Below are 20694 nucleotides of genomic sequence, written 5' to 3' on the forward strand. Positions count from 1 at the left end.
AACAAGCTCTAAGAGGGGTGTAAATAAAATATTTCTGTAGCACCGAATGCTATTCTGAATTAGTGACTGTGCCAAAACAAGTGTGTTTGAATTGCTTTTACTCGTAAAGAAACGGAACCTTTCATTGGTCACCTTTAGGGGTGGGAGCACTACTCGCTAGAGCTTTGTTTTTTTTGGGGTCAGCATAGGCTTCATCGGCGAAGTGCTCCAAGGAGAGCCGGTGGCTTTTGTTGATTTGCCCTCTTCACAGCCCCGCCAGGTCCTCCCTGTGTGCCTAGGCCAGCCATTTGTCGCATCTGGAAAAGTGGATGTATGGCATTCAAGACAAACAAATGAGTTGGTATACAAAAGTTATGTTAAGAGGCTGTTTTCCCCGACCTCGATGGACCACCTTGAGTTGCCATAGAGGAGGGGGGGATCGTGGATGAAGCTAGTTGCTGGAGGGCTGGATACGTCGGTGATGAAAAGGCGACCGACAACTCGTGTTAACGAGATCGACAAAACTTTACTTCGATAAAAAAAAAAAGAATCAAACACTGTAAAAAAAATTCAGTCAAAATGACGGGAAATATTTCAGCAGCTCCATTTCCAAGCATCCTACCGTCAAAGTGACTGCAGCCCGTCATTTTCAAATGATGCTGTTTCTCATCATTTTGACATCTTACTTGTCAACCTGAAATACAATTTTGTTGTCAAAGTGATGGCAGGCCGTCATTTTCAAATGACTGTTTCTTATCATCTTAACGTCATACTTGTCACCCTGAAATACAATTTAGTTGTCAATGTGATGGCAAACCGTCATTTTCAAATGACGGTGTTTGTCATTTTCACATCTTATTAACCGGAAATACAGGTTAAATCGCCTTTTTGATAGCAGACCATCATTTTGGAATGACAGTGTTTTATTATGATTTTGACATTTTGTCAACCTGAAATACAATTGAGTCATCAATTTGACGGCCTGACATATTTTCACTGTACAGACTGGCGTCTGTTTGGCCGTTTTCTTGTAAATCTTAAATACAATTCGATTGTCACTTGTGTTGGTTGTTTGCCTCTATTTTGTCCCTTGATATAAGGTTTCCAGAATGATGGAGGTCCACTAGTTTGCTAGTATCTTCTCCATTATTACCGTCAAGATTTGGATTACGAAAAATTGTATAAAAGATTTACAAAAATTAGGAACTATGCTTACATATTTATTAATCATGAACGGCATATAAAATGCACAATTACAAGACTATGCATCAAAATTGCGGTTTGCGTCGTCGTTGTAGTTGTCTTGCGGCTTGCTTCGCCGTCGTAGGTGTTGGCTGCCATGGACCTGAAAAACAAAACATAATGTATGCCCAGAGGAGATACATGGCTGATGCATATTGAATTCGTGGAAAATTGCACAATACGGCAGTAGAAAGAAGGGCGACAAAAATAATCCCTGGAGAAGGAGAACAAGAGGGACAAAGGACAATCACAAATCTCTGAACACAGCTAGGTGACTGGTGCGCGTCCGAAAAAATCCGCCTGGTCCGGGTATCGAACCCATTTGTGTTTGTCCTTTGTCCCTCTTGTTCCCCTTCTCCAGGGATTATTTTCATCATACTTGTCCAGCTCGCCTGCACCTTTGCATTTAATTGCATTATAAAAAAAAAAAGAGACTTATGTAGAAAATAGAACCAAACAATTAAGGTTGAAAACAAAATTACCTTAACCTCCAAATCCAAACAAATATGACAAGGGGAAATTTGATTGCAATTACTATATAATTGCCTTTATAAGATGAAGGTAACAGACCTTTCCGATTTCTATTTATCAATTGTGTTTCACTGTGACTTTTATGCACTACATATGGAATTTTAACTTGTGCGTTGCCAAGTATTTGGGAGGCCGGGGCCTCGTCAATCTAGATTTTTCCCAGTCCCTAGCACCCAGATGGCAATAAATAAATAAAATTTAATAAAACCCGGTCATCTAGTACTTCAGGAATACTCGCAAATGCTTTTTTCTGGCTTTCGAAAGCGCTAATGTTTAAACTAAATGCTGAAACCCAAAGAAAAGCCCCTGATGCGTCCTGGCACTGCCTAGCGTAGCCTAGCGCACCCACGACCATATAAGCTGTGTTCCAAAATACGCTCAGTCTTACTGCAGGGTAGATGTTCAGCACATTGGTGTGTAAAAAGCAGCTCTAGCTGAGTTGTCACGTAATAGCCTGCCTGACTAATCTGGACTTGCACTCGAGTAACTTGCACTGACAACGCGTGCTGGCTATGGGGATGGGGCGACAAAAGAAAAGGAAGAAAACCTAAAGCTTTGCTGTGGTAACTTTTCGGGAGATTTTAGGTCACGTTTGCACAATAGGGAGATGTGGTCAAAATTTGGGAGGTTCCGAGACAATTTGGAAGAGCTGGCAGGCATGTTAAAACTATACTTTGATGACCCCGAAAACATTGTCACAGTGTCGTTTTACAAATATGAATCAAGGGTCTTAAAATACTGGATAGATTAATTTTACTCACAGCTATTACCTACCACGGTATGATCTGCCGCAAAACAGTGACTGTAACCATTTGAAGGTGCAACTCACCAGTGTTAGAGAGTTTGGAGAAGGCTCAGCAACTTTGGTGCACTGCTGCTCGTTGGCCCTTTGCTTCGCCCTTTCAATAGGTTTATCTGCCCGAATTACCTGGAGAGAAATGAGAATAATTAAAATAAATCGTAACATTGGCTATCATTTATTCTTGGTTAAGAACTGTAATGCTGCGAATATGTGAACTGCGGTGGTTTCTGTGAGATCCAGTATGTGTATGTGGTGAAGAATGAGTACAAATATGGTTCTTTGTGATATCCTGGTGGGACCCAATTTCATGTTAATTGTGAGCGCAACTATTAGTGAGATCTATGTGCTGCTGCATACAGTCAAGAGCGACAGTAACTATACAGGCTGTCCTAGTTATCTCGAAGCAAGCTTTAAAATAAAACCGAGTGCTCTAGACAAATGAAACCTAATTTGTTCTGTTAGCAGGCATCTTAACAAAGATACAGTATCACTTTTATTGAGCTACTTAGTTAATAAATGTAATTATCTGGCTTTTTCAATATAGAAAGACGGGCGAAAGTGTTAGTTGGAAAGCTGTAGAGGGAATTGAGAAACAGCCGATTAGGTTGTCCTCAACATGGCACGCCTCGCATGCTTCTTTTTTCCAGGATCAAAAAACATCCACGAAACACAAAGGTACCACGTGAGAACGCACTGGCGGAAGAAAGAAGCAGACGAAGAGTATTGTATTGCGAATACCTCCGTTTCTGAAGCCTCTCTACAAATTTCCAATGCACAGCTTCGCTCTTCAATACTTAATAAGTTAGCCAGTGTTAATTAATTATAAGCTAGGATAAAAAGAATACTGTATCTTCGTCAAAACGCTTGCTAACAACATGCAGTTGGTTTCATTCCCCTAGAGTGCTTTTTCTTAAAGCTTGGTTTGAGACGAGACAACCCTGTATACCTTCCCTTTAAAAGAGAGTGCCTTCCTTTTTCGTGATGCCATGACCGTTGTCAATGGGCGCAAAGCACACATACTCCGAAACGCCACGGTTCACGCAATCGAGCGGAACAGAAACGAGAAGCGGAGGGTGCATGTGGGTGCACCCTCCGCTTCTCGTTTCACAGAATATCTTGTCCAGGACAACATATTCTGTGGTTACATGCATGACACACAGATGAAAGTGTGAATTGAATTCAGCGGTTTCAAGCAGTTGTGCCAGAACCAAAATGTTTTGGTTTGCACAAGAGTTTGCACACTTGCACAAACCCTGGTTGATCATCCAGAATGACAATGTGGGCAGTTGTGCTGCCCTCTGAATAAACAAAACCATCATTGCTAATGGACTTCAGTGTAACGTCATTGTCTTGTGCAAGGCCATTCTCTACAACGGGCAACCTGACCATTTCTATCAGGCATTCAAACAAATGAACCTGCAGCCTATAGTGACAATATTTTCACCGCTCACTTGTGCGGCTATGTACATTTCCAGGTACTGGTGCCTCAGTGCCCAAATGTGGGCAGTATATTTGAAGTTGCACACCTTGCGGGCAATATCCTTAAGTTATTGATGCTTTGATATGAAACGCATTGCCCACAGGCTGACAACTGGACCATACTTCATAATGTAGGAAGGATAGTGTGTCAAGTAGTGGGCAGCTTGCATGGTACAGAAGTAGATGGAAAGAGTGCTTGAAAATCGAGACAAAAAATGAATGAGCCTCTGAAAATAGGACACATGGGTTACAGGGATTCTGCGGCTCATGATGATGTCGACTACTTTCCTCGGTAGCAGGTACAGCCCCCATCCTCATATCCAGGTGAAATATGCTCTCCAACAAAAAAAGAAAAAGAAGAAAAATGTCTAAAGAAATAGAGAACCTGTAAGGTACTGCTTCTGATGTTTGACTTCTCTCTCAAATTATCACTTGACAATTCTTCTGGCTTGTTTTTGCTTTCACAAAGTGCATAGTTATAGTTCCAAATGTGCAGGTTCAGTGCACTGAGGGTAAAAAAGCCATGAGAGATCAGAAAGGGAATAACGTGCCTCATTATGAATGGGATGACTCCCTCAAGAATGTCATGCATTATATCAGGTGGTACCGTATTTACCCGAAAATAGGTCGACCACGAAAATAGGTCGACCCCTATTTATTGAGCCCACCGAGAATAAAAAAAAATAATTCAAATATAGGTCGACCTTTCTTTTTTTTTTTTTTTTTTTAAGGAACTGGGGAAAGTTAGGGCAAAAGAAACAAACCTTTATTTACAGCACTCTCAGCTAAATCACAGGGCGATGTCAAGAAAGCTTCGTCAGCTTGGTAGACATCCTCGCAAATTGGCAACAATACTTCACTGACAGCGTTGTAAAAGGAATGACGACAAGAAGAAACGAAAGAAGGTGGAGACGGGCGAGCGACGAAAGATCAAACACAAAGACGCGAGCAACGCTGCCAGCCTCGTGAGCAACACGCGACCCGCCGAAAAAAAAAAAAGAAACTAAAGTACCTCCGTTTTTTTTTTTTTTTTTTTTTGCGCGTTTGCGAGAAATGGAGCGCATAGGAGGGCAAAGTGCAAAGTGCATGGCGCATCGCGTTCCTCTCCCTCGCCTTCCCCCTTGCCCAGCGAGGGGAACGCTACAGATTTGCTACAGGCGTGATGGCGAAACTCGACGCCCGAGGTTTGTGCGCGAGAGCCGTAGTCGGCGGCCACGGGCTGTCGGCTGCTACTGTTCGGTTGTTTTTGTGCATCAAAAGCTTTTTGAAACAAGAAGCCGCGCGGCTCTACCGGGACGCCGGCTAGGTGATTGATAGCTCCATACCCTCGGTAGGGTTTCAAATTTTGGTTGCGAGTTAGGTCGAAATTCTTTGGTCACGATTATAGGTCGACCCTTAATTTTTGACAACATTTCCGAAAAAAAAAGGTCGACCTATATTCGAATAAATACGGTAAGTGCTCCGTTGGCTCGAATCCAGAGGAGGTCAGTGCGTGGGTCTTTTTGCACCCCGTAGAGTAAATTGGTGTGTACACCAGACCTTAGCACATCAATGTGATGCTTGTGTCCAGTAAGGGTCCTCTGCACAAAATCTCGTTCTAGATACTTCTAGCCAATTCCACGTCGGAGAGCCTTTTAAAATCTACAAATACAGCCATGGTTGAAGCTGCCTTTAAATTCTGCCAGCCTGTGACTAGAAAGGTTGTCCCCTGTCATTGCTAGCACAGAGCCATGGAGCGCTGCGAGATGTTGTTTACTAGGGGCTCAAATATCTTCTGCTGTCTTGTCTTTTACCGGGAGCACGAGATGAATTCCTGACAGACGAGATCTTAACTTCTGTTTGCAAGTTCAGAATTAAACTGCTGTCAGTTTATTTGCTCCTGTTACTTCCTAGAGGATTGCAGGCCTCAAATTTGGCACTATATAGCTGGATGCAGACTTTCTTTTGGTCACCCTGAAAATATGTATGCTCATAATAGGCGGTGCCATCAAAGACATTGGATAAGTAACCATCCTTAATGGGGTGGTTGTAAAGGTCGTTCCACATATTGGGCTTTTCAAGTATATGCCTCAGCATTTTGCACACAGGAATATATTGAAAGTGTCAGCTTTTCCGTTTTTGTTTGTTCCTAGGAGCGCAGTCACTGGTTCCACAAATGGAAAACATCCTTTCTAATAGCTATCTGCCTGCCCTTTGTTTCGAAAATCACTTTTAGTATTGTGATGCATCCTTGTCTTTTTTAAGATGCCAGGCGTCGAAGCAAAGCTTGGTGTCGGGGTAGTCCGTCTTCATCATGTTGTAGAGGAGACCAAGAGATGGCGCCAGGAGCGCATCGTGATCTAGATAAGCGCGTGCGCCGCGAGACGCGGGGGACTTTTCGCCACTTGATGCTAGGGTAATAAACGTTGTGGGTCTGCTTCGTCTACCCTCGTCTGCTTCGTCTGCCCGGCTGGCGCGTCGCGCCCAGAGCACACAAGCTCTGAACATGGTGTCAGGAGTGGGGTACACCTGCTCGTAGTCAGCGCTACCGCCATGCCGGACGAAGAAAAGAGCGTCCACCTCGGGGCCACGGGGCTTCAACCGCCGTCACCGTTCGTCTTCACGAGCCCAGGCGAATGGACAACGTGGATTCAAACGTACGAGGACTACGCCTTCGCCACCGGTCTACGTTCTGCAAGCGACGAAACGCAAGTAAGAACGTTGCTTTATTGCATGGGTCCGCAAGCTCGTACCGTACTAGCTTCGCTTGGCGTGCCAACCCCGGAGACGCAACCGTTTGCCGCCGTCAAGGAGAGGCTGACTCAACACTTCGTTCATCCGGCGAACGAAATTTACGAAAGCCGAAGATTTCACCGCAGGACTCAGCAGCCTGGGGAAACAGTCGACGCGTTTTTCACGGAGCTTCGAACCCTAATCAGACGCTGCAACTACAACAGCCCCGAGATAGAAGACCGCCTAGTGCGTGACAAGTTCGTAGTCGGCTTATTGGACGAGAAGCTATCGGACCAGCTGTGCCGTTCCACACGACTCACCGCTGACGAAGCACTTTTACAAGCCCGCCAGCACGAAGATGCTGAGAGGGAGCGCGCTTCTCGTTCGGCGCAAACTGCAGCGGCCTTGAACGTCGACGCGACGAAGAAAAAGACTGCGTCATCCGCTCCGTCGTCGCGCGCACGTAACCGGCAGCAGCGTTTGGACAACGCAGTTTGTGGCAATTGTGGGCGTTCTGCGCATGACCGCAAGGATTGTCCAGCACGGAAGGCAACTTGCAATTTCTGTAAAAAGCAAGGTCATTTTGCTGAAGTTTGTCGCACGAAGAAGCGCAAGGAGAAGTTGGGCTCCGTCGAACTCTGCTCTGTTCGTACGCAACGGGCAAGATACGTCGAAGTAAGCGTCAACGGCCACGTGACAAGGTTCAAGGTAGACTCGGGAGCAGACGTCACCGTCGTTCCGCCGTCGCTTCCAGGCGTTCCTCGCAAGCTCGACGCAGTGGAAGGAGAGCTTATCGGCCCGGGGAACCAGCCACTGCCTGTTTTGGGCACTTTCCAAGCTACTCTGGCGTGGAAGGACAAGCGCACCGTCCAACAGCTTTACGTCATGCGGGCTCAAACTACACCGCTTCTAGGGTTACCTGCGATAGAAGCTCTTTTCGTGATCAAGTTTGTGAACACCACCTCCGCCGAGTCCGGAAAAATGGATGGACGTGTCCCGTCTTCCGACGCTCGTGTCAGCTGTGTTCCATCTTCTGACGCCCATATCTTTAAAGGACTGGGCGAACTCCAAGAAAAGTACACCATTCGTCTGAAGTCAGGGGCTCAGCCGTACTCGTTGAGCGTTCCAAGACGAATACCGCTGCCGCTCTTCGACGTCGTCAAGAGAGAACTTGATGGCATGGAAGCTCAAGGTGTCATCAGAAGGGTTGACAAGCCGACAGCATGGTGCTCCGGACTTGTCGTCGTCCCCAAGTTGTCGGGTGGGTACAGGCTGTGCGTCGACCTGACCAAGTTAAACCAAGTCATCGAGCGGGAGCGATACGTCCTGCCGACGGTTGACCAGATCCTGGGGCAGCTAGGCGAGGCCAAAGTGTTTTCAAAACTCGACGCGACCTCCAGTTTCCACCAAATCAAGCTCAGCGACGCAAGCGAAGAATTAACGACGTTCATCACGCCGTTTGGTCGCTACTGCTACCGTCGTCTGCCATTTGGTCTGGCGTCTGCACCCGAATATTTTCAACGTCAAATGTCACGGGTCCTGGGGGGGTTGCCTGGCGTCGTGAATATGATCGACGATGTCCTTGTTTACGGTAGAGACCTTGAACAGCACGATCAACGCCTTGCTGAGGTACTCCGACGACTTGAGCAAGCCGGGGTCAAGCTCAACGACCAGAAGTGTGAATTCTGGGTTCCCTCGGTCAAGTTCCTCGGAGTCGTCGTCGATGGAGATGGTATCTCGCCGGATCCCGACAAGCTTCGAGCCATTCGGGAGCTACCTCCGCCAACGGACGTTGCAGGTGTTTGCCGTCTACTGGGGATGGTGAACCACATTGGACGCTTCCTGCCGCACCTTTCGGACGTAACTGCCCCCATCCGTTCACTTCTCAACAAGTCAAGCGCATGGTCCTGGGGAGCAAGCCAAAATGACGCGTTCAAGCGGTTGAAGGCTATGCTGAGCTCGGAAACCTGCATGGCAAAGTACCATCCACGCTATCCTACGATACTGTCCGCAGATGCAAGCTCATTTGGCCTGGGAGCGGTACTGCTGCAAGATCAGCCGTCCGGAGCTCGTCGTGCTGTGGCCTTCGCTTCAAGGTCCTTGACTCCGACTGAAGCACGCTACAGTCAGACAGAAAAGGAAGCTCTCGCCGTGACCTGGGCTGTTCTTCGGTTCGACCAGTATCTGCGTGGGCTTAGTTTTACCGTGGAATCAGATCACCTGCCTCTCGTCGCCCTGCTGGGAAAAAAGGAGCTGGAGTTGCTGCCACCGCGAATTCAGCGAATGCGCATAAAGCTGATGCGCGACCAATTCGACGTTCGGCACGTACCAGGTAGACTTCTTGCCACGGCGGACACGCTGTCACGTGCCCCTTGCGATGTCCGGTCTTCTTCTACAGTATTCTCCGTCGAAATTTTCGCTAGCGAGATATTTAAAGGTCTTCCACCTCCCCTCGCTAACAGGCTGGAAGAGGTTCGCCGTCGACAAGCTGAAGATGGAGAATGTTCTCTCGTCGTCCGCTACTGCCAAGAGGGATGGCCAGACAAGAGGAAGCTGCCTCCCAACTTGGTGCCGTATTGGAAAGAGAGAGGAAGGTTGACAGTCTCGGAGGACCTTCTTCTGCTGGACTGCCGCCTCGTTATTCCTGCTGCTCTGCGTAGCAACGTCCTGGCCCTTCTGCACGACGGCCATCAAGGACTTCGCCGCTGTAAGGAGAGAGCCAGAGAAAGCGTCTGGTGGCCTAACTGCAACAGCCACATCGAACATTTGGTCACCAGCTGTGACAAGTGTGCGGAAACAAGGGTTGTACGCTCGGAGCCCTTGATGTCAACGCCTACACCAGATCGGCCGTGGCAACGCCTAGCCATTGACTTGTTTCAGCTGAAAGGCCGTGATTATGTTCTCATGGTGGACTATTACTCTCGGTTTCCGGAAGTCGTCTCCTTGAGCTCTACGTCAGCCTCAGCGGTTATCGCGGCTATCAAGAGCTGCTTTTCCCGACATGGGATACCGGACGTTGTACGGACAGACAATGGTCCGCAGTTTGCTTCACAGGAATTCGCAAACTTTGCTCTGTCATACGGTTTCGAGCATGAGACCAGTAGCCCTCGATACCCGCAGAGTAATGGCGCAGTAGAGCGCATGGTGCGCACGGTGAAGGATCTTTTGTACAAGTCCGAAGACCCATACCTAGCGCTTCTCACCTACCGGGACACTCCGGGCGTCGCGGGAGTCTCTCCTGCCATGTTGCTGATGGGTCGGCGGTTACAGACGCGTCTTCCTGCTCTGCCGCAGCGACTCGCACCAGTTCAACCAAGCCACGAGAGGTTCCGGGCTCAAGACTCCAGGAATAAGGTCAGGCAGGCGAGAGACTTCAATTGCCGGCACAACGCTCGCTCTCTTAATCCTCTCAAGCCAGGTGACAGCGTCGTCTGGGTCACGGATGCCAGCTGTCAAGCACGCGTCCTGAGCCCTGCCCAACGACCACGGTCGTACGTCGTAGAGACTCCCAAGGGAATCCTACAGCGAAACCGCCGGCACCTGGTGCCCTTCTCGCCGACCGTTACTGCGAGGGAGTCTGTCGAGCTTTCTGCTGCCGAAGAGCCTCCAGGACAACCACCCGAAGAAGGTCAGCCTGGGGAGTTGCCCACTGCGGGCTGCTCTTCACCCTCTCTGGATCGTGCATCTTCCCCGCAAGGTGTTACAAGATCACGCTATGGACGTGCCATCAAGCCACCAAGACGGTTGGACTTGTAAACATCGCTTTCTTTCGAACTGTGTAACTAGAGTGCAGTAACGAGCTCCGGGGGGAGATGTAGAGGAGACCAAGAGATGGCGCCAGGAGCGCATCGTGATCTAGATAAGCGCGTGCGCCGCGAGACGCGGGGGACTTTTCGCCACTTGATGCTAGGGTAATAAACGTTGTGGGTCTGCTTCGTCTACCCTCGTCTGCTTCGTCTGCCCGGCTGGCGCGTCGCGCCCAGAGCACACAAGCTCTGAACACATGTATCCTTAACTCCTATGTGGCAGCCTGTCACCAGCGTACCAATGATGAATCCCTGGTTGAGCATATTGTCCAAGCTGCGCCTCAGGCCTTCCTTCTCCATGTGGGAGCTCGACTTCACTTCGGTGGACTGAAATGCAAATCAAATGTTTCAATGACGATTACAATATCTCTGAAGATTGCAGGTTTTGAATGCTTACTTTAAATAAATAAAGTTTATTTTGCTTCTAGCCTCCTTCAGACGGATATTGTTAATATGAGGGTAATTTAAAGTGGATCAGCTTTATGGATATCTCAAAAAAAGGAGTGCCAAACTATCATGATCTTTTATGTCCACAAATTATGATTTCCTCAACTATATATTTGGTTTTTGAATTCACTGCATGCAGCTTCCATCTATCCAACTACCATACATGAATGCATATATATATTCTTCAATCTTTACCACTTTTTTTATCTTTTAAAAGTGAGTCTTTTTTAAATGTTTATTCTATCAATGCTTAGGTAACATTTCCAGTTCGTAATATGTACTGAATACATACGTCCTTTGGATTTGCTAACAAATTCAAAGCACCAGTTCTGCAAAGGGGAGGTGAGTCCCCTTTAAAACGTCAAGAGCATACACACACTGAGGTTAAGGAAAAAAATGCCTGCCGAGCTTGCAGCATAAATTAATTTGAGTACAATGTAAACAGTGGAATGGGCTGAGATTTATAATGCAAGAATTGATGCAAAGATTTTTCTCAATGTCTGACCGCTAATGAGAAAGAAGGAGAGGAACAAAAAGAGAGCAAGCTTTAGTGGCTGTGAAAGCAACAGTTAAATTAATCCAGGAGGCAGTTGCAACAAGATACACATGATAACCTGAAAGATTAAAAAAACACCTATGCCCTACCTGGATTTGCTCAAGATGGATTATGCACTTAACATTCATTTTCATCAGGCTGTACGTTCCATACTTCGCCGAGTAGTCAGGGGAGTCCGCCTGTCCGTCCCCAGCCAAGCACGTCTTGCCCTGTAGCTTCTAAACGAGCTGTGCCTGCTCTGCTTTCCAGACCTGCAGAATATTGGGTATTCATGTTACGGTGTTACTACCAGGTGATAATTGGACCACTATAGCACAATCCTTACTTTCAATGCTGCAGGGAACAGAAAGGTGCTCTGAATCTTGAAGTACCGGGGCTTCTGGACTGTGGCAATTCCAATCAAACTCAGGAGGTGCAGGACACATGTTGGACTTGCACCCGAGAAGGTAATGGCCCCACAGAGCAGTAGAGTCAGCAGTGACCTGCTCCTCAATCTGGGCTGGATCTCCCAAATGAGCTCATGACCTCGGGCATATGTGATCACAGCCCGAAGAAGAGGGCTTTGTCGACTGATCTTGGCTGTGGCCGGAGGAAGGCACTGGAAGCAGACTGTGAGAAGCTGCAGCAGTCTGGATAATGTCACTATAAACTTTGGCTCCGCATTAGGATCTGCGGGGTTCCCGGTAATGTTGGGTTCTTCTTACCTGCAATAGAGCCCAGAAGGACGCATTGTTTAACCCACAAGAAAGTGATGTATTGAGGTAATCGGCAATCATTTTCCCAAAGAAACCGTAAAAAACTTAAAAATGGTATGCTTTATCACAATTGTGCTCCATCAGAAATAACAGCACGAAATTACAGTGGAAAACCTTAATTCCTAGGTCTTATGTAGGTTGATTTGTGCACGTCACTTTGTAATAATGTTGGGGTGTGCGAATACGGAAGAGTAGTAATCTAATTGAATACCTAATAAAGTCAAGAAAAAAAAAAGTAAAAAATGATGGATAGCAGCAGGCATTGGATGCCAGCAAACAATGACTCGTGAAATCTCTACCTATACTCGGCGACAACTTTTCTTGGCAATGCAGTGGAAGGTAAAGGCCCGCGTCCCCTCTTCCATTCGGAGTGTACGCAGGATATCCTCCTCCCCCATTTCCGGGGAGAGGAGGAGAGCCTGCGTACACTCAAAATGGGAGGGGACGCGGGACGTACCTTCCACTACATTGCCAAGAAAAGTTGTCGCCGAGTATAGAGGCCTGCGGCAAAAAATGCTCCGACTGCTCAGCATAATAACAATGCCCCAGCATCTGCTTAACCCTGGTGCCCTCAAAAGTAAAAAAAAAGGCGTTCAGACTTTTTTATTATTTTCTTAGGGGAGAGGTGGGAGGTATTTTTCAAGAAATGTAACAAAATACCTTTCACCCTGATTGTATTGCGATACAAAGAAACATTCCAACTGTATTTTGATACAGGAATACTGCTCAAAAGAATGTATTGCATTACAGAAATACAGATCCGAAATCTATTTTTGAAATACTATTGCGATACATTTGTATCACGATACTGCCCAACCCTGCCTGTGAATTATATTGACTATCGGCCCGTAATGATGTCGCGGGTCGTGGAAAACAGCTTTTCACATTCTTTTGTAACTGTGTAGGCTTCAAAGCACATTTCACCAATGTGTGAAATGTGCATTACAACAACGTTTCGATTTGAAATAGAAAGGCTTTTGCATGTGAAAGAAATGCGGTATGGTGGAGCCTTGCATACTATGGTCCCCCCTCAATTCATGTACGTGGGTGGAGCAAACAAAGAGGTGTTCTGTTGACTTGTGATTCAAGTGTGTGCCCATTACGAGTAGATCTGGGTGCTTTCATTGCTGATGCATTGAAAATCTTCTTTATTTATTTCTACTTTATGCGCTATGTTGTTTTAGAACAGTATAACCAAAATGTATTTTGCATGTTTGGAATTACTACAATGGGGGTAGAGGACACATCTTTCGTTGGATCTGTACTGGCCGTGCGTCTTTTGCGTGATATGTGTACTATTTGAGTAACCGAACACTAGAAATTCACTTCGTGAATGAAATTATTCAGCGGCATACTCTTTGATTCATATTCGGGATATTTGAGTATTTGCACACCCCTAGTAACAAGACTTCATAATAGTTCAGTACCACCCAGCGAGTATATGTTACACTGGCTATGTCTACATGGAAATTGAAGCCTGTTGTCACTCTGTGCTTAAATGGCAAGTCTGCCTTACTTGTGCTACAAGATTAAGTAGACAAAGCAGACATAGATGAGGGTGATCCAGTTTTTTGCCGAAAAAATATTCAGAATTCTACATGGAGCAAGTGCACAACTGTAAGGTAACTGATACTTTTCCTCTGAAAAAGCACAGAAACTGATGTAAAATAATGCAGCCTATAATAGTACTAAGACAATATACTACCAGGACATACTCATCAGCAGAATCCTCTTCCGAGCTGTCAGTGTCACCCTTGTCTGGAGAGTAAATAGGATCTTGGCTGTCATCCTCAGAGATGTCGTCCTCAGAATCGCTCTCCGTGTCCGAACCCTCTTCTTCCAGGCTGGTGTTGCTTTGTTTACCAGGCACTGAAGGTGGTTGCTTTCCCAGCTTGTTGCATACAATGTTGACTGCATGGAAAGGACCTCATTTGGGAGCAGAAATCTTTGAGGACTTGCACCTACAGCTGCGTCCATAAAAATTCAATTGGTACTGTGACCACATGCTTTGATTTATCATTGGCTGCTTTTTACACAGTACTGGTATGGCATGAAATGTTTCCAGCTAGGAAAATATTAGAAGGGAGGCCTTGTTTGGCTTTGACAAAACAGCCTGTAAAACCTCTAAAATCAGCGGTATACAGCAAAACCTCGTTAATTCGGATCTTATGGGACCGGCAAAAATGTCCGAATTATCGGAAAGTCGAAATATTGAAAGGACAAAGAAAACTGCGCGAAAACGTTTCCCTGTGACATACCTTTATTTTGAGAAGAAATCCGTTATTACCGCCTGCTTTCTGGGCGAGACTTGGGCGGAGACGGCAACTTTCCTTAGCGCGATCGAGTGCTCCACTGCACTCGCACTGCCGGAGCTACGCATCCCGTGCGCTTCTAGTTTCGGGTGCACCACCTTCCAAGGCCGCTCTCTTTTGGCGTCTCGCTCTCTAAAGCCCGTAGAATATCGGCCTCGATTTTCACGTACGTGGCCAAACTGCTTCTCTTGACGTCGTAACTTTCCGTCACTTGTCGAGAGACGCCGTCCTTCAAGGCCCTCAGTATTTCCCCTTTCGTCGCTAAATTCTCAGCCTAGTACAGCTGCAACGGAAAACGAGAAGCACAACTGACCAATAATCGGAGTGGCGAAATCGCGACACCCGGCACTATTTTTCCCGAGCGCGCCGATGGCGAGAGTGCCAGTCACGTTGCATTTTTCAATGCGGGGGTGGCCGGCGAAAAATTGAGGGATAAGATAGCTGTTAAAATGCCGGGCTTTAGGATCCCCGCGTCGAGGCATAAAACGTGACTGTCACTCTCGCTATCGGCACGCTCGGGATCAAAAGCCCCGCGTGTCGCGATTTTGCCATTCCGGTCATTGTGAACTTGTGCTACCCTTTTTCCGTTGCAGCTATGCTTCTGCCGCTTCCATGCCAGGAAAGTAACACGCCGAAGCACAGCAATCCAGAGCAGAGCTGGTGCGAAACACGGAGAACCGGAAGAGCGAAGAACCATGGGAAAACTGGAAAAACCACGTGTGCACCTCGGATGGATAGCGGTCATACCCTTTGGAACTGACGGTAGCTAGCGCCACCTGCCGAATTAACTGTACTGCGCTGCGTTCCCTCCGAATTAATGAGCGTTTGCTGCCATTAACTAATACATACGTTTGACGGAACCGGATCGGCAGTTCAAATTATCCGAATTTCCGAATTAGCGGGGGTTAAATTAACGAGGTTTTACTGTAGTAATATAGCGGTAAAATGTTGCATTTTACTGCTATATTTATTCTTCACTGAGACATCCGTTTCGTTAAATCACTGCCGTTAGCAGTTCAACAGGCTCTGGCCGTTGCTGCAAGGTGCTGAAAACATGGCAGCTAATTTTTAATGTTAGAACAATTTCCATAGTTGTACATGACCTGCAACTCAGTGATTGAGATTTGCAGCTTTTTGCCGTAGCAAGTTGCGGACAACACGCCAACTAATTTTTGATGCAGGAACAACTCAAAATAAATACCTAGTGCCCACAGAATTTGATTAGGCTGTAGGCCCAAGTTACTTTCAGGAGTCAGTGCCAGTCATCCCAGAGATTAACAGGTGCTTGAACACTGTGTTACAAACTTGAAGCAAGTGCACGCAAGATGCAGTGTGAATTAAAAAATTTTCATACCTTTATTCTGGAGAAATAATTAGTGGGCCACATCCAGCTTTCTTGTGTAAGGCAATCTCTAACTTCCAGAGCAATCAAGTCCATATGGAGAACTACAGAACCTGGAAACAAAACAAAAGTATGTGGAATGGGATTATGTTCTGAAGAGAATTCAGGGTGTCTACCAACCTGGAAAACCGGGAATTCTCAGGGATTTTGAATATTCTGGAAAATCTCAGGGAAAACTCAGGGAATTTGTGCTTCTATCAGGGATTTTTTTTTTCTTTATTTTTTTTATTTTTTTTAAGTGTTACAGATGAATTCTGACAGTCCAAACTTCTTCAGATATCAATGGAACGGGCTAAACGTACAGTCGAGCCCGGTTATATCACACCCGTGTATTTCGAATTATTGTTTATATCAAACAGTCCAAACATCCCCTAAGAAATCATTGTTTTTCTGTATTGAACGCCCATAACTCCCATGTAGCTTGGATCGCGAGGCTGGCAGACCGCCAATACCGCATACATACGCAGTGAAAAAGCAATTGTATAAAAAAATTAAAAAAGGTACCCAATAAAAACAAGAAGTGTAGGATGGCAAAAGGAAAGGGAAGGGCACCCATGCGCGTAGGGAGGGCAGGGAGTGCCCGCTGTTGGAACGGTCGCGTGCGCTCTTTTTCCTGAACATCGCTGTCGCTGCGCGACTCCTTAACCCCAAAATAAAGTGAGCAAAAAAAAAAAAAAAAACAAAGATTTCGTCAAGTGGAGTGTGTTGACAACAAGTGTTGAGCAATCGCATTTTGAACGTCTTATCTTTGTTTACCTTTTTCTTTCCCCATTATTGCTCCCGTTTTTCTTTTAGAGCGCAGCTCTTAGGCGCCCGTTTCTGGCTTGAGCGGCGTCGCCGTCGGCGTAACCGTGAGGTCACGTGACCCCCTCGCCCCCCGAGGTCGCATGACCTCACGGGGGGGGGGGGGGGGGGGTTCACGGAAACCTTAGTTTACCTTTTTATATTTTATTTGCTATGAATTTTACTAACCACTCCATTCTGTTTTCTTTTTGAATCCAATAAAAGTTACTCGTTACCATTAAAACTGAATTATGTCATTTTTTTTTTTTTAGTTTATAACATGCTTTTTAGAGAGTGACAGCATCTGGCGACATGGTGACAGCCCGTCTTGACCTAAAACAAAGTTCTGTGCCACTAAGGGAAAAGTACAAAAGTTCCCCGAGTACAAAAGTACTCGGGGAAAACCTGGAAAACTCGGGGAATTTTAAAATGTCAACTTGGTAGACACCCTGGAGAATGCAGTAACAAACTAGACCTCCCAATTTCTACGAACTATGAGTTACACATAAGCTTAGTGCAGGAACCTCAGCTTAATTCTGACGGGTACTAGGCAGTGAAACCAACTTGTGACTTATGCTACGAAACCATTTTATTGAAGGAAGTTCAAAAAATACCTTTGAAGATGGAATTGTCTAATTCAATGAGTTTCGTGAAGCCTGCTGTCACAAGTTAATTTCAGAGGTTGCTGCCAAGTGCACCTCCCAGAGATAAACAGGTGCTTGAACACCGTGTTAGTTACAGATTTCGAGCAAGTGCACACAAGATGCAGTATTGAGTAAAACATGTTCATACCTTTTTCTTGAGAAATAATTAGTGGGTCACATCCAGCTTTCATGTGGAAGGCAATCTTCGTAACTTCCAGAGCAATCAAGTTCATATTAACAACTACAGAACCTGGAAAACGAAAATTGTGGAATGTGGTTAGGTTCTGAACAAAATGCGATGACAAACTAAACCTCCCAATATCTGCAAACTGGGTTACACGTAGGTGCAGTGCAAATGCCGGTGTGATTTAAGAAAACTGTAAATCCGAATAAAATTACTTTTTTTTTTTATTTCAGTCTGTTCAGACAATGCATTTTGTCTGCAGTACCAAGGCAAATGACCAGAAGGTCTGACGAGGCCTTGGTACCGCTACATAAATGAAATATTAAAAAGACAATGACACTCGTCGACAGCAGAGCACACTAAAACAAGAAGCGCTCTTAAATAAAATGTAATGAATAACAAAATATACATATCAATGACATTTAGATTGTACACATTTTCGATACTATAAAAATATACTATAATACCATAACACAAAAAAGCCTACAAAAAAAAAAACGACAACAACAACATAGATAGCAAAGAGGATAAAACCAGATATTTCAGATCAGTTTGCAACATTTGTGGGCGAGAGAGTTTCTTTCACTATGCTTTTGTATCTGTTTAGCGATATATTTGACGTATAAGTGTATGAAGATAACTGTGTATTAAGGAAGTTTGGAATTTGAAATGAGAGCGTTTGTCTGCCCATGTTTGTCCCGATTTTGGGGAGTATATACTTGTCATTTCGAGTGTTGTAATGGTGGTCGGGTCTAGTGCATGCAGATGGATAGCTTGGTTGTTGAAGTCTATGGTCATGGAATATGTAGAGTGCTAGTTTATAAATGTAGAGATGTTCAAAGCTCGAAATTTTATACTTCTCAAAAAACGGAGCTGTATGTGCATCATAAACAGGATTGTGCATTAGACGAACAGCTTTTTTTTGTAATAGATGCAGATGTGTGATATTTGTTTTTGTTGTCTGACCCCAGACAAGAAAGCAGTAGTAAACCTTGGTATATATCAGTGCATAATACAGTTGATACTTCTGCCATTCCGGTAAAAGATGCTTTGCAGGTGAAATTAGGCCTATTGATTCTGAGATTTTGTTTCATATTTTATTTACATGGTGCGTCCTATTGAGGCGTTCGTTAAACCATACTCCAATAAACTTATGATTATCGACACGCTCAATTTGAGCTCTTTCGAATTGCAGTTCAATATGTGTATTGTGGGCACGATTTATTGAGGAAAAATTTACATATTTTGTCTTTTCTGTATTTAGAAATAAACCGTTGAAAGGGGCATGGACACAGAAATTAGGCAAGTTGTATTCATTACATGACAGGAACATACGTTATTGGACATGCACAAAACATTTTGGAATACTTATATCTCTAATAATTACAAAAATATTTTTTTAATGTTTGCAGTTGTTATCTGGTGACCAGGATACCTTGACACTACTCTGACGTAGTTTACCTACTGTGGCGACGGCGGCTCGTCTATAAACCACGTGATTCTAATTGAGACGTTGAACACTCTCTTTCATTGTTTTCTACCCACGTTTGCCACGCTTGTCCTTACTCAGGCTCTGTACCTGTTTCTTCCTCTGCCGTCTCCCCCCAAAACTGACGTTGAACTCGAAGGAGCAAGCTGTGCCAGATATTTCTACTGCCCAGAAAATTGGGAGGGAAAAGTGGGGTAAAAAAAGCATGCTGGGGTGAAGGGCGCCTGGGCGCCTACTGATCCACGTCTGGAAGGGCATGGAGGAGATCCACGAGTGGCATTGCATTGCCGCTTGGGACTGTCTAGGGTGGCGCTGCTGTCAATACTGGGCATGCGCAGATTCTTTGCCTTGTGCTGATCTGGTTTCTGCCCTGTGATGTGCACCTGCCCTTGAACCTGGTACCAGTGGTTTGCTCGACTTTTTGAGAGCAATCGCACCAGCCCTTGCATTTCCGATTTCTACCTCTTCGCAACAAGCTATTCTTTTCTTTTGAATGCCTTCAAAAGGTGTGAGATCCTTGGAATTCTCGGGACATTTGACTTCTACAACTGTGTCTTCTCCGACGAGGCCAACGGAGGTTGCTACGAGATAGGGATATTCCCGATCAACGAAGAGACCACATTTCTTGATGTTCACACCTTTGTCTCCAACCTCTCGATTGCTTTGGGCTCGTTATCCCTGCCGTACTGCATTGCAGGTGTGCAAGCGAACGTGTAGAGGAGACAAGCCACAGTACATTTGTAACTTGTCATCGGCTTCATCTTACACACTTTACCAAACGAAGGAGCGGTAAGCCATTTTCTTCTCTCATCCTTCCACCGAGGATCTACCTGTCCCTTAGTTTCAATCTTGAGATTGTCTCGCTGCTCTTCTGACAGGACGAGAGTTCACAAAAGTTTTGCAGGCGATCTCCAGCTTCTTTTGTTCCATGTCCGGTTGCTGTGCCGCCGGTTCATAGTCTGCATCAGGGCCAAGGTGCCTGGAAGATACAGCTTTCTGCAACGCGCGTTTTTAACGCAGCTGTTTTAACAGTCTTTGCTTTCTCGTCGCACTCAGTCGAGCCTCATGCAGCTTCACGTGTGTCTTTGTGTACTTGCCATGGGAGTTGAAGGCAAGTGCAGGTCCAAAGCGTCCTCCCATGTATGACCGTTTCTTAAAATAGTCCACTTGCTTTCCACCAACTAACTTGGCCACCACTGAGTTAATGTGTTCTGCAACATTATTGTCAACATCATGGATCAAACTGCTCGCATTGCGAGCGACACGACCCATGGCAGTCAGAACTTCGGCGAAGACTCAGGTCCTCAGCCAATCAACATGATTTACTTCACCAGGCCTTGGTCCACTGCAAAAGTAAGATCAGCAGCTTTCATGCTCTCCAAAGACATGACTGGGGCCGTTTCGAATGTTCTTCTCAAGATTCTGAGTTCTCTGATGTAGAGAGAGCTGTTTTTTAGATGATCTGGCTTTGATTTCTGTAGCGACGCCCCTCCTCAATTGTACGGCCCTTTGAGCAATAAGCTTCTTCAACTCAGCAGGTACAGAGTGCTCCCCAAGCAGCACATTGTGAA

General features: G+C 45.7%; 1 long non-coding RNA gene across 1 annotated transcript; it reads right to left on the bottom strand.

The window, feature by feature from the left end:
* Positions 1 to 1188: 1188 nt before the first annotated feature.
* Positions 1189 to 14194, bottom strand: LOC121837575. Its single transcript, XR_006078212.1, has 6 exons — positions 14025 to 14194; positions 11880 to 12258; positions 11644 to 11805; positions 10791 to 10878; positions 2582 to 2680; positions 1189 to 1324 (listed from the first exon to the last, which is right to left on the bottom strand). It is a non-coding gene; the product is annotated as an uncharacterized LOC121837575 (long non-coding RNA).
* Between the last annotated feature and the right edge of the window lie 6500 nt (positions 14195 to 20694).

This window comes from Ixodes scapularis, unplaced genomic scaffold (assembly GCF_016920785.2).
Source record: "Ixodes scapularis isolate PalLabHiFi unplaced genomic scaffold, ASM1692078v2 PGA_scaffold4__175_contigs__length_147842914, whole genome shotgun sequence".
In the NCBI taxonomy this organism is placed as follows: Eukaryota; Metazoa; Arthropoda; class Arachnida; order Ixodida; family Ixodidae; genus Ixodes; species Ixodes scapularis.